Genomic DNA, 12,749 nt, shown 5'->3' with positions numbered 1-12,749 from the left:
ATCCAAATGGTGGAGGGTATTCAAAGTTCGGCCCGGCCAAACTTACTGCTTTTTAACTTGTTAACTCTACTTTCATAATCTGTCAATTTTTTCCTGTAATTTTTGAAAATTTTTAATTTTGTCGCACACTGTTATCTGATAGTAACGGCAACATCGAAATATTTTTGACGGCTAGCTTTATTTTGTTCCAAATCCTATGGCGTTGGGTCTTAAAATAAAAACCAAAGCGGAAACACTACCCTTATTGTAGAACAGCATTTTTTTCATTTTAACAGTATCCTCTGCCATAATATATATGTGGCTTTCAAGTCTCTCACACAAAGCTTTTACACACAACAGGACAGCTTTCAATATGACACGGCTGTGTCGTTATTTCAGAACTCTCAGTTCGTTGTCAACGGTTGTACGCGCGTGTTGTAATTTCGAACTGTAGCAGGCACAACTGAAGGAATTCGGAATATTACAACTACAAAAGAAAATTTCTTTTTTTACAAAGAAGAAAAGGGAGCATTGCTCGGGACAAACAGATTTTAAAAATTTGTGTGTAAGCAAATCTGTGGAAATAGTGAATTTTCTAAAAAAAAAATCCATAAATATATTTGGAAATAAGCAAATCAAATAGATCTAAAACGAAAAATGCAGATTATGTAGCAGTGAATGAAAGTTATATAAAAATAATCTAAAAGTGTATATCTAGGATTTGTAATTTCCCCCCCGCACCAACAGGACCTCCACAACCACCACCACCACCACCACCGCAGGAAAAATAACAACGAAGTATCATCTAAAAAACCAGGTGAATGAAAGTGGAACATGAATATTTTTTTTTTACGAAAAACAAAATCCTAAAACGGAAACACCTACAAAAGACTCAAATATCTACACCAACAACACAAAGAAAAAACTAACAAAAATTTGCCCATAAAGTTTTCCATAATTTGTTAGGAAAACCACACCAAATGGCCATAAAGAAAAGTGTGTCCTAACAATAAATAATTCGACTATCAGCAACACCCCACACCCCAACTCCAACCACTCAACAACTCCCCCACAATACAGCAACACATTTTGGCCCCATGACTGTCCACCAACAACAAAACAACAAAAACAATAATGCGAACAATATAATTATTTTGGTATTTGCGTGAGTTGTAATGAAGACGAAGACAAGACCCACTCTGACAAAAAGGGAAAGAATTCACCATGAAATCATACCTCCTTGATTAGTTACATTCAACAATTATACTAACCCGACATCGACGACGACGATGACGACAACGGCGAAGTAGACGTTCTACCCGCCAAGAAAACAAAAAGGAAAACAAGATAGGAAGACAACAACTTAAAGCCTTAACATGAAAAACAACACACATACATACCTGCTGAAAACTTGTGCTTTAACTTTTTCCTTTGTATAACTCGGAGCGGGGTCCAAGGGCGGGGGTGGTTGTAAATAAGATTTAGTCCTTATTTTATCCTCGGGCTGTATACGACCGTGTATGTGTGTGGGGTTGCTATCGATTTTCCCGCCACAACTTGTTATACATACACAATTTACACACATACGCACACAGCGGCGAAGATTTCGACGACCCAACGACCGAGTTTTACGCACAGCAGTGCCCCAAAGTTGTAGACTGCCATCAGCACCAGTACCATAACCACAGCTGCAGCAGGCAACATCAGCTCCACCAGTAACAGTTACAAAAGTGTATCTGTTGCCATTTCAAGTCAAATAAAAACCACCCCAACCCCCTGACAATTTCCCTGTAATCAATACACACAATGAAAACAAATGTGTTACTCTAAGGATAACCTTTTTTCATAGAATTATGGACTGAAAGTTAGCAAACAAACAAAATTCCTTTTGATCTTTTTGGGGGATGGGGAAAGGGGGTTGAATGATGTGGCGTAGCTAATGTTTAGGAATTTTTAAACAACAGGTTTTGGTTTTCAATAGTTTAGTCTTAGTCACAACCAGAAGATACATGGTATGTACCACTAAGAGGGGGCGACAAGTCAATTAGTGGGTCTCTTAAAAAGACCGGACTTGAATTGCATTGGAAGGTCATGAGAAGATATTTAAAAATCAAACACGGGAATATTTTGAAAGCAAGTTCTTCATATAAGATCCAAGGGATTGTATATGAACCAAGCCAAGGAGCGAGAACGGAACATATACACTACAGTCAGTAGAGTACTTATAAATATAAAAGAAATCAGTAGTTATAGACTACCTAGAGATATTACAGGCGACATATAGAAGACCAAAATATGGCAAAAAAGAATTTTTATACATGCAACTCAATAGAGCATTTCTGGGAACCTGAGAAAATAGTACTTATATTCCTAACTTTCTGATCAGAAAAGTTAATTGTTTCTAGTTTTCTCACTGCCACATTTTACCACACCTCACCTTGTACTTAATACGAAATATTTCTAGTTTTAGTGTCACTAATTAAACTACCTCATAAGATATCCTCCAAAGGCAATCATAATGCAATCTGTGCCGAATTCTACAGAGAAAATTTAGTTGCTACCCTTTACATAACCGAACAAGTAAGCATAGGCTATAGCCGTGCGGGGCCGGCCATGTGATACCCTACAAACACTACAATATGTTAGAAGCCCCCTTATGTCCAAATCCATTTTGGAAGATTTCGCTTTTGAAATTCTGTGCTAAACCCTAACTTCATGCGAGATTTCGTGTCCTTTGGTTTCCATTTGTCACCTTTATATCGGCTGCAAAAAAATGTTTAGTTGTTGGTTCATTTCAACCCCCAAAACATATTGCGGACATCTTTGAAAACAATAGGCCTAGCCTTTCTGAGCCTCACCCTACCCTTGTAAAAATTTTCGCGAGGATCGGACGATAATTGCAATATGTATATAATAACCCCAACCTGTGTTGTAAGGTGAAAAAATATTACAAAATATACACTTCATTATTATAAGTCAAATTTAAAAAATCGCATGCAATAAAAAATATGAAAAAATAAAAAAAAAATGTCACAAAATACTACAACGTCTATATTAACATCATTATTGGAATCATTTAATGCGATTTTTTAGATTTTATACTTTTATGCCAAGAGGGTATTCTGATTTGACAAAATTTGTCCAAATCGGTCCAGCAATTCTTGAGATATAAGCATTTTAGTTAACATCCCCTTCCTTTGTATATACACATTGTATATATTTCGCTATATATCCGATATGTTTACTATCAGCATCTATGTAACGATCAGAATTGACCTTTTCGTCTATTTGTGATTTTGCCGGGATTAAAAATATTCGCGGTTTAATGGAAAATTTGACTTGTATTTAACACAAATTTTATGGTATATTTCTCGCACTAAATATTAACCGATGACCATCAAAATTGGAAGGCTTCTATCCAGCCCTAAGCTCTAGCCACTTGCTAACTTTCCGTTCGATTGGTCTATAATATAATATAATATTATGAGATTATCTCCAAGCAATAGGCTCCTATTCTTTAACAAATGATCAAAGTGACTTTCCACAGCTGGCCAGAAAAGACTCTTCTTGGACGACGAAAGTGAATTTTTAGAAAGCAAGAAAGGAGTCTTCTTGATTAGCAATGTGACAAACAAAAACCAGTAAGGAAAAGTCAAAAGTCGGGCGGAGTCGACTATATGATATCCTACACCACTATGCAAATTTAGTAGAGCTCCCGTAACAAAAGAATTTATTTCAAATAGATCATAATGCCTATCAACATTTGGCTATAGAGCACTTTTAGTTGACTATAGAGTGCATAATATAACTTGGAGAAGGATTATATTAAAAACAAGTAAAAAAGCAGTAAGTTCGGCCGGGACGAACTTTGAATACCCTCCACCATTTGGAAAAGTCATCAAAATATGGGGGCTATACGATATCGTGGACATATATAAACAATTCTCTTTCAAGGGATAAAGTACTCACGAGGAACTCGTTGTGTGGATTTTCAGACCTTTCCATTGGAATATGGCTAAAATCATCAAAATACCGAATATCGGGGGTACCGTTATATGGGAGCTATTCGATATCGTGGACCTATATAGAAAATTCTCTTTCAGGGAGTAAAGTTCTCACAGAGAACTCTTTGTGTGGATTTTCAGACTATTCCATTAGAATATGTGGTTAAAATCATCAAAATACCGAATGTCGGGGGGATACGTTTATATGGGGGACCTATATAGACAATTCTCTTTTAGGGAACAAAGTGCTCACAAAGAACTCCTAGTGTGGATTTTCAGACTATTCCATTGGAAAATGTGGCTAAAATCATCAAAATACTGGATATCGGGGGTACTGTTAAATGGGGGCTATATGATATCGTGGACCGATATAGCCCATCTTCGAACTTGACCTGCCTGCAGACAAAAGAGGGATCTGTGCAAAATTTTAGCTTTATATCTTAACTCGTTTTGACTGTAGCGTGATTACAACAGACGGACAGACAGTGCTAAATCGTCTTAGAATTTTACGCTGATCAAGAATATATATACTTTGTTGGGCCTAAAATGATTATTTCGATGAGTTACAAACGGAATGACGAACTTAATATACCCTCCACCCTATGTATGGTGGAGGGTATAAAAATATATATCGGAGCCAAGTTGCACAAAATGCAATCGTACGTCCCGAAATTCATTCCATTTGGGCTGATATTAGCCATTATTTGCACAATAAACCTGAAATCGTATTAAGGATATATATGGGAGCTATATCCAAATCTTAGCAGTTCTCGATAAAATTTGGCAACAGTCGAATGCATTTTATGAATTTGAGGGACTTAAACACCAAATCGGATGAAACATATATATGGGAGCTATAACTATATCTGAACCGATTTTCCCTGAATTCGATGTACTTGCTTCTAGACTGAATTTGGTCGGATGTACCAAAATTCAGGACTTTTTGACAGATATTGGCCAATTGGTGCACAATTAAACCGAAATCGGTTGAAGATATATATGGGATCTTTATCAAAATCTAAACCGATCTTGATAATATTTGGCAGAGGTATTTTGGGGTAGTATCTGATATCTGGTACCAAAGATCATTGTTGTGGAATACATATTACGCTTGTGAGGGAGTTTAAACCCCAAATCGGATAAAACGTGTATATGGGAGCTATATCTATATCAGAACCGATTTACACCAAATTACAAAAGTACTGCTTTACAGGATGAATTCAATCGTAATTGCCAAAATTCAGTCCATTTGGGCTGATATTAGCCATTTGTTGCACAGTAAACCTGATATGAGATAAAGATATATATATATATATATAGATATATATGGGAGCTATATCCTAATTTGAACCGATCTCTATAAAATTTAACAGATATCAATATCATTCTTCGGGAGTGCATAATACGCATGTGAGGGACTTTAACCCCCAAATGGGATGATGATGTGGGACCTACAGGTATATCTGAACCGATTTTCTCCTAATTCGATGTGCTTGCTTCTAGACTGATGTTGGTCGGATGTACCAAAATGCAGGAGTTTTGGACTGATATTGGCCAATTGGTGCACAATTAAACCGTAATCGGTTGAAGATATATGGGAGCTATATATAATCTGACGGGCACACTTAGAAAAAAGTTGTAAGCAGCTGGTAGCTATATCTTACTTTTTATTGTTCCATGGCAGAAAGTATTTCGAATTTGGATCCTCATTGCATGAAAAACATGATATACAAAAACTACACAGTATCATTTCACATTAGGAAAATAACCTTATATGGAGGTAACAACATTAAGGCAGAGAACATTCACGCTATCGTGGAACGACAGCTCCCAATTATTCGGATCTTGAAGATTTTACTTACAGTTTTCCACTGAATGATCTACAGTTTGGTATCGTTGGTTTGTAGTCATTAGAAACTAGCCCAAGAAAAAATCCTATGGAAAATTGATGTAATTTGACAAGATCTTTTTTGGCGCATATGACAGAATTCGAACTCGAAGTATGTATATGAAATATCCAAATACGTTGTAGCGTTGTAGGACTTTTGTGATTTCTTTACCATTCCTGATTGTTTATTTAAACTTCCACTTCTTATTTCAACAAAAAGTTTTCGTTGGTGCCGTCCTGGAAAAATAAAGAATATTTTTATACCCTCCACCTTGAAAATTAGGGTATATTAACTTTGTCACTCCGTTTGTAACATCCCTAAATATTCGTCGTAGAACCCATAAAGTATTATATTCATGATCTGCCTGTTGAAATCACGATACAGCGCAAATTATTTGACGTAGAGCTTCAAAATTTGGTACAACAATTTGTATTGTGTCTAGGATGGTTGTTATTGAAAATGAGATATATCAGTCCACGTTTTGGTATAGTCGCCATATAGCGGTACCTCCCGATAGTCGGTATTTTGATGACTTTTGTCACATTTTTCCACGGATTTGTCTAAAAATTGGTATTGGTAGGTCATAATGGGTTCTAGCTCCGGTGGCGGAACATTGTGTGTATAGGTCCCGCATTATGGTACCGCCCGATAGTAGGTATTTTGATGATTTTTGACACAATTTTCCACGGATTTGTCTAAAAATTGGTATTAGAAGGTCTTAATGGGTTCTAACTCCGGTGGCGGAACATTGTATGTATAGGTATATGCTTTCGTATAGCCCACATATAACGGTACCTCCCGATATTCGTAATTTTGATAATCTAATTTGACATTAAAGACTCGTTATAGAGAATAATCGTCGTAAGGTTGTCTATATAAGTACCCGCTTTTGATAAGTTTAGCTGCATTATCCAAACGGCCGTATTGGTAAATGTAGTTTAAAGTGGAACACATTTGAATATTTTATACCCAATGGTGGAGGGCATTAAAAGTTCAGCCCGGTCTAACTTAATGTTTTTATACCCTCCACTATAGTATGGACCCCACAAAGTATATATATTCTTCATTAGCATAAAATTCTATGTCGATTTAGCGATGTCCGTCCGTCTGTCCATCTGGGGAAATCACTCTAGCTTCCGAACAAAATGAATTAGGTTGATAAAATTTTACTCAAATGTATATTATGTCTGCAGGACTTTTTGTAAATGGTCCATGTAGGTCCACGTTTTGGTATAGCCCCCATATAACCCCCTCACTATTTTCGGTATTTTGGTGATTTAAGCGACATTATTCACCGGAATCGTTTAAAATTTTGTATTGGAAGATCTGAATGGGTACTACAACCTATGACAAAAAATATCGTATGCAGGTCCATGTCTTCGTATAGCCCCCATATGACGGTTTTCATTTAAGTGATAGTTTTCGAATATTTTTTTGAAAAATTTCAAGTTCCTTTCATATGGTGGAGAGCTTTAAAAGTTCGGCCCGGCCAAACATAGCTGATTTTTACTTGTTATATATTGCAACAGTAAATTCAGTAATGTAGCTATCTCTATTAATCGAAATGTCTTTCCATCGAATATGTATAAAATAAAATCCATTCTGATTATTCCCCAAAATGTATGCATTGTTTTCATGAAATCCCTGATTTGAGTTAACTTTGATTAGATATCATCCCCCAATAACTGTCTTGTAACTTTATAAAAGTTACATCAAAAAAACTTGACATTTGAACGGAAAGTTTTTTTCGCATTCTTTTATCGTTTTATGGACTCCCAGAGACACTTACCTTTCAAAAGGTTAACTTAGACCCTTCTAATTTATGTCATTAGAATTTCATAAAATCAAGGAAAACTTTTCGTTAACGTTTGCTTTTTTCACGTGTACCCTTTTTCGTGGCTGCTCGTAGAATATTAATTATGTTTTTTTTTTTTCTCTTTTTTTTCGGCGAACAAACATGCTACTGCAAACCGCATTTTACTTCACACAAAGACAAAATCGCCATAAAGACACTGACTCATAAAGTTAAGTGTCTAATTTCTAAAAATATAATTCGTTACCCACCACCCAGGTTTGTCATGATTATCATCACCTTTAACCCCACCTCCCATCATTCAATTAACTTGAAAATAATACTTTTCATTAGAATTTTCAAGAAAACAAGAAATAAAATGGTGGTCATCGACCCCTTCAGGAACCGCCAAATGACATTTGATAATTTGTCATTTCACTTGAACGAAAACAAACCTGGGAAACATTTCAAAAATGCCAAGTTACATTAAACCTTAGGGTCAGTCAATGGCTGTTATTGATAGGCATTTTGGCATGACAAGTGCTAACCCTCTTTACGTCCATTCGAAGCTGCTAAAGAATCCTTGTTGAGCTATGACACAACTCGTTACTGTAAATACTTTGATTGCAATCAGATTTCAAAAGAACAAAATCAGATTTCAAAAGAGCAAAAAAAAGAATCATGTTTTCTTTTTAGTATAACCCAGTCGGTTAGCACTGTAATTGACCTACATTGTCCGCCACATTCATTTGCCCAGAAATGGAAATGTAAAGGATGACGAATATAGGGGTCGAACATAAAAGTTTGCATATTTACAAGGGAAATCCTCATCCTAATGGCTATGTACAGACATATGTAAATGAGTAGCTTTTACTGTGTACGAATTTGGTATTCAGTCGGCTGTGTGGCGTTGTTGGAATTCGATGTAGGCAGTATTTAAACAGTGGTGTCAACTTTGTAATAAGAGAAGCTCGCTAGGGCGTTGGAATTTCAATCAGAGGAATTAGATGAGGAAGTAATGGTATGGTGCTGTTGGTTGGTTGTATCAAACCGGGCGTGAAAACATTTGACGGAATTAAATAGTTGAAAGAATTTAAGAAAAAATGGATAATTCGGATCAGCAGTTCTATCCATGACAAATAAACGTTAATATAAACGTAATATGACTTTATAAACGTAGTTTGACTTTAGAGCGGTTGAACTTTGAAATCGTGTGGAACTAATACATGATATACCTCATGTATTTAAATTTTAAATGATTTTCAATAGCATGTGGTATCAAATTAGAGTGAAATACAGGACAAGATAAAAAAACTGCAACCAATTTTAGACTGCTGTCATTTCTAAGCCACTCATCCGACAGCTGTTAAAATTATTTTAGTGACAGCTCATTATATTGTTACAAACGTACAAAAGCATTTCGGGGAGAATTGTTCATAAAAAAAGTTATTCTTGATGGAATTCAAGCGTGATAGTGTAATTTCTTTATATTTGTCAGGAAAACCACAAGTGGCTATCGTTAGAGCACTCCAGCATTTAAATGTGAATAAATCCTTTGTGTCTCGTACCATCGCTCGTTACCGTGATACTGGTAGCGTAGACCGACGTCAAGGAAGCGGACGAAAGCAAACAGCAACATCAGCAGAATCGGTTCGAAATGTAAAGAAGCGACTTGATCGAAACCCACGTCGCATTGGACGAAAAATGGCTCGTGAGCTGAACATATCGCAATATTCCATTCGGCAAATATTGAAAAATGAGGTCGGGGTAAAGCCATTGAAATTCCAAAAAGTGCAAGAACTTACACTGCAAAAGAAAGAAAATAGACTCAAAAGAACTAAAAAGTTGCTTCCCTTGACCAAAAGTGGTGTACTGCCGAATTTGGTTTTCACCGATGAAAAAACATTCGTTGTTCAGCAGTTTGTAAACAAACAAAATGATCGTGCTTACTTGCCAAAGAGGTCAGCTGAAAATGCGAACCTTCAGTTGGTCACCAGAACTCAAGCGCCGGCTATGGTGATGGTGTGGGCCGTCATAACAGCCGATGGTCGCTCTCCTCTCGTATATATCGACCGTGGCATCAGAATAAATGCCGAATATTATCGCGAAAATATTCTGGAGGGTGTATTAAAACCTTGGGCTTGCAAACATTTTGACCGCAGACATTGGACATTCCAACAGGACTCAGCACCATCGCACTCAGCACGCGCCACCCAAGAATGGTTGCAAAATGAGGTTCCTCACTTCAATCCCAGCGCACAATTTCCACCAAAATCTCCGGATACCAATCGGTTGGACTGTTGTGTCTGGGGTATTTTGGAAAGCAAGTTTGGCACTGAAACATACCAAAGTGTCGATCACCTCAAGCAAGCGCTTCACCGGGAATGGGCCAAAATATCGTAGAGCAACATTCGGGCAGCGTGTGACGGTTTCATTGGCCGTTTGAAGGCCATAATTCGTGTCCCCTAAAGAACATCCCCATATCCAGTACTTCGTCAAAACCTCATTCGCTCTTTGGGAAGGACAGATGTCCCATTATATTTTAATGTATGTTTTGGTCCTTTTCATTCTCGAAATAATGCCACACAGTCCTGAAAACAATTTATTTTGGCTTTCGATTGAAACCACAATGTCATGCAAATCTTCGAAGCATCTGCCCTATATTTACGTCCTGTGTCGTGTTAATGGGTGCTCAAAACAATATTTAAAAATATAGATTCCTCTATATGATTTCCTATATCTCCGATATTTGACTATATTTGTCAACGAAATCAGCATCAATGTAAAGGTCGGAAGTGCTCCTTTCATCTATTTGTGATTCCAGTAATTTTAGTATTTTTTCAAACAAAATTCTATTTCCATGTCAACAACAAAATATTATCCGATGACCACCCAAAACGGTAGGCTTCTCCGCTGTTCCAAACTCTAACTTCATAAAAAAATCCCATCGGTCCTTGGTTGGTGTAGTACAACTGCAAAATCTAGACCTTAGGGTCAGAATAGAAGCCTATCGTTTTTGAAGATGTACATTTAAGAATTCAAATGGACCAAAATCGGAAAATCACTCTACAGGACACAATTAAAAACCAATCGACACTGAATTTTGCATGAGGTTAGAGTTTAGGACAGGGCTGAAGTCTAGCATTGCGTTATATTTATTAAGGTGAATATTTCTAGAATAACAAGTTTATATTTAACAAGTAAGCAAAGGCTATAGTCGTGCGGGGCCGACTATGTTATACCCTACAACACTACAATATGTTAGAAGCCCCCTTATGCCCAAATCCATATTGGAAGATTTCGCTTTTGAAATTAGGATTTTGACAAGGAATATTTGCTCAACATTTATTCACTCCGTCGGGCTGTTAGTTGTTGTAGTCCACTTTACAGATAAATACAATCCAATGGTCATCGAAAATGCTGGAATTCTTCCCTGTCCTTAACTCTCTTCACAGGCGTGTCGAGTGGCTTCAATTGTGTGATCGAAAAAACATTTCTGTTTTTGGTTAATTTGAACCCCTAAATATTTTGCAATCATCTCCAAAAGCAAGAAGCCCCTCTGTATCTCCAAATTTAGACTCATCTATATGATTTGCTTTTCTACGATATTTGGCTCTATTCGTCAACGAAATCAGCATAAAAAAGCCAGAAGTTCGCCTTTTGTGTATTTCAGAAGATATCGCCTTGGCTTGGTTTCTATTTATGACCATTATAACGGCTGCAAAATCAGAAACATTTTTAGTTGTTGGCCTATCTCAACCCCTAAATATATTGTGGGCATCTTTGAAAACACTTGAAAGCACTTCTGAGCCTAACCCTACCCTCGTGAAAATTTTCGTGAGGATTGGACGATAATTGCAATCTGTATATAAACCCAACCTGTGTTGTAAGATGAAAAAATATTACAAAATATACTCTTCAATATTATAAGTCAAATTAAAAAAAAAAATCACATGCGATAAAAAATATGAAAAATATGAAATATGAAAAAAATGTCACAAAATACTACAAAATCTATTTTAACACCATTATTAGCATCTTTTTATGCGATTTTTTTAGATTTATTTCTTTTAGGCCAAGAGGGCATTCTGAATTGACAAAATTTGTCAAAATCGGTCCAGCCATTCTTGAGATATAAGCATTCTAACTAACATCCCCTTCCTTTGTATATACACATTGTATATATTTCGCTATATATAACCGATATATTTACTATCGGCATCTACGTAACGGTCAGAATTGACCTGTTCGTCTATTTGTGATTTCGCCGGGATTAAAAATATTCGCGGTTTAATGGAAAATTTGACTTTTATTTAACACAAATGTTGTGGCCTATTTCACCCACCAAATATTACCCGATGACCATCAAAATTGGAAGGCTTCTGCCCAGCCCTAAGCTCTAGCCCCATGCTAACTTCCGCTCTGATTGGTCTATAATTGCGACCTGTAGAGCAACTGCAAAATCAGGATTTTTTCAGTTTTTGGTCCATTTCCACCCCTAAATATCATGCAATCATATCCAAAAGAAATAGGGCTCTGTTCTGACCCTAGCCGCACCTCCATTCTAAATTTCGTGAAGATTGGACCATAATTGCGACCTGTAGAGTGATTACAAATTAACATGGACAGACGGACAGACGGACGGACGGACATACATAGCTAGATCGACAACTGTATGTTAACCACAAAAGCGCTACTTTAGCATTACTTTTCCATAGAAGAGTTCATTGTAAACATGAGTGCTTACATTCTCTTTTTACCCTTCAGTCACACTGGCTGTGCGGCTACAGAGTTCATTGAGATTTTTGATATGCCACTGCCTTTTCACTTCATTCTTGTTGCCAACACAAAATGTCCATGAAAAAGTCCTTTTTTGACTACGCTCAAAATTCAACAGAAATAAATGTGATTTGAATGCATACAACTGAGGACTCAAAGGATAAAGTTACACAAGAAAAAAAAAGAAAGTGGTAAATGCCAAAAGCAATAATCATCATCAGCATGATTGGCAAAACCTCAAAAACGCCACTTTGTACAACAAAAATGATATTGATTCGAAATCAATTATGTAAATGAAACTATTCG

At 36.6% G+C, this 12,749-nt stretch overlaps 1 protein-coding gene across 2 annotated transcripts in view; it reads left to right on the top strand.

Annotated features, from left to right (window-relative positions):
* The first annotated feature begins 392 nt into the window (after positions 1 to 392).
* Positions 393 to 12,749, top strand: part of LOC131804730 (insulin-like growth factor-binding protein complex acid labile subunit) — a 34,575-nt gene continuing 22,218 nt past the window's right edge. For both annotated transcript variants that reach the window (XM_059127855.1, XM_059127854.1), the window contains exon 1: positions 393 to 796. The gene's annotated coding sequence lies outside the window, so the exon portion shown is untranslated. The remainder of the gene's footprint in view (positions 797 to 12,749) is intronic.

This window comes from Musca domestica, unplaced genomic scaffold, assembly GCF_030504385.1.
Source record: "Musca domestica strain aabys unplaced genomic scaffold, Musca_domestica.polishedcontigs.V.1.1 48, whole genome shotgun sequence".
Lineage (NCBI taxonomy): Eukaryota > Metazoa > Arthropoda > Insecta > Diptera > Muscidae > Musca > Musca domestica.
The sequence above is the reverse complement of the archived record's forward strand: the minus strand, read 5'-3'. Positions and strand labels throughout refer to the sequence as shown.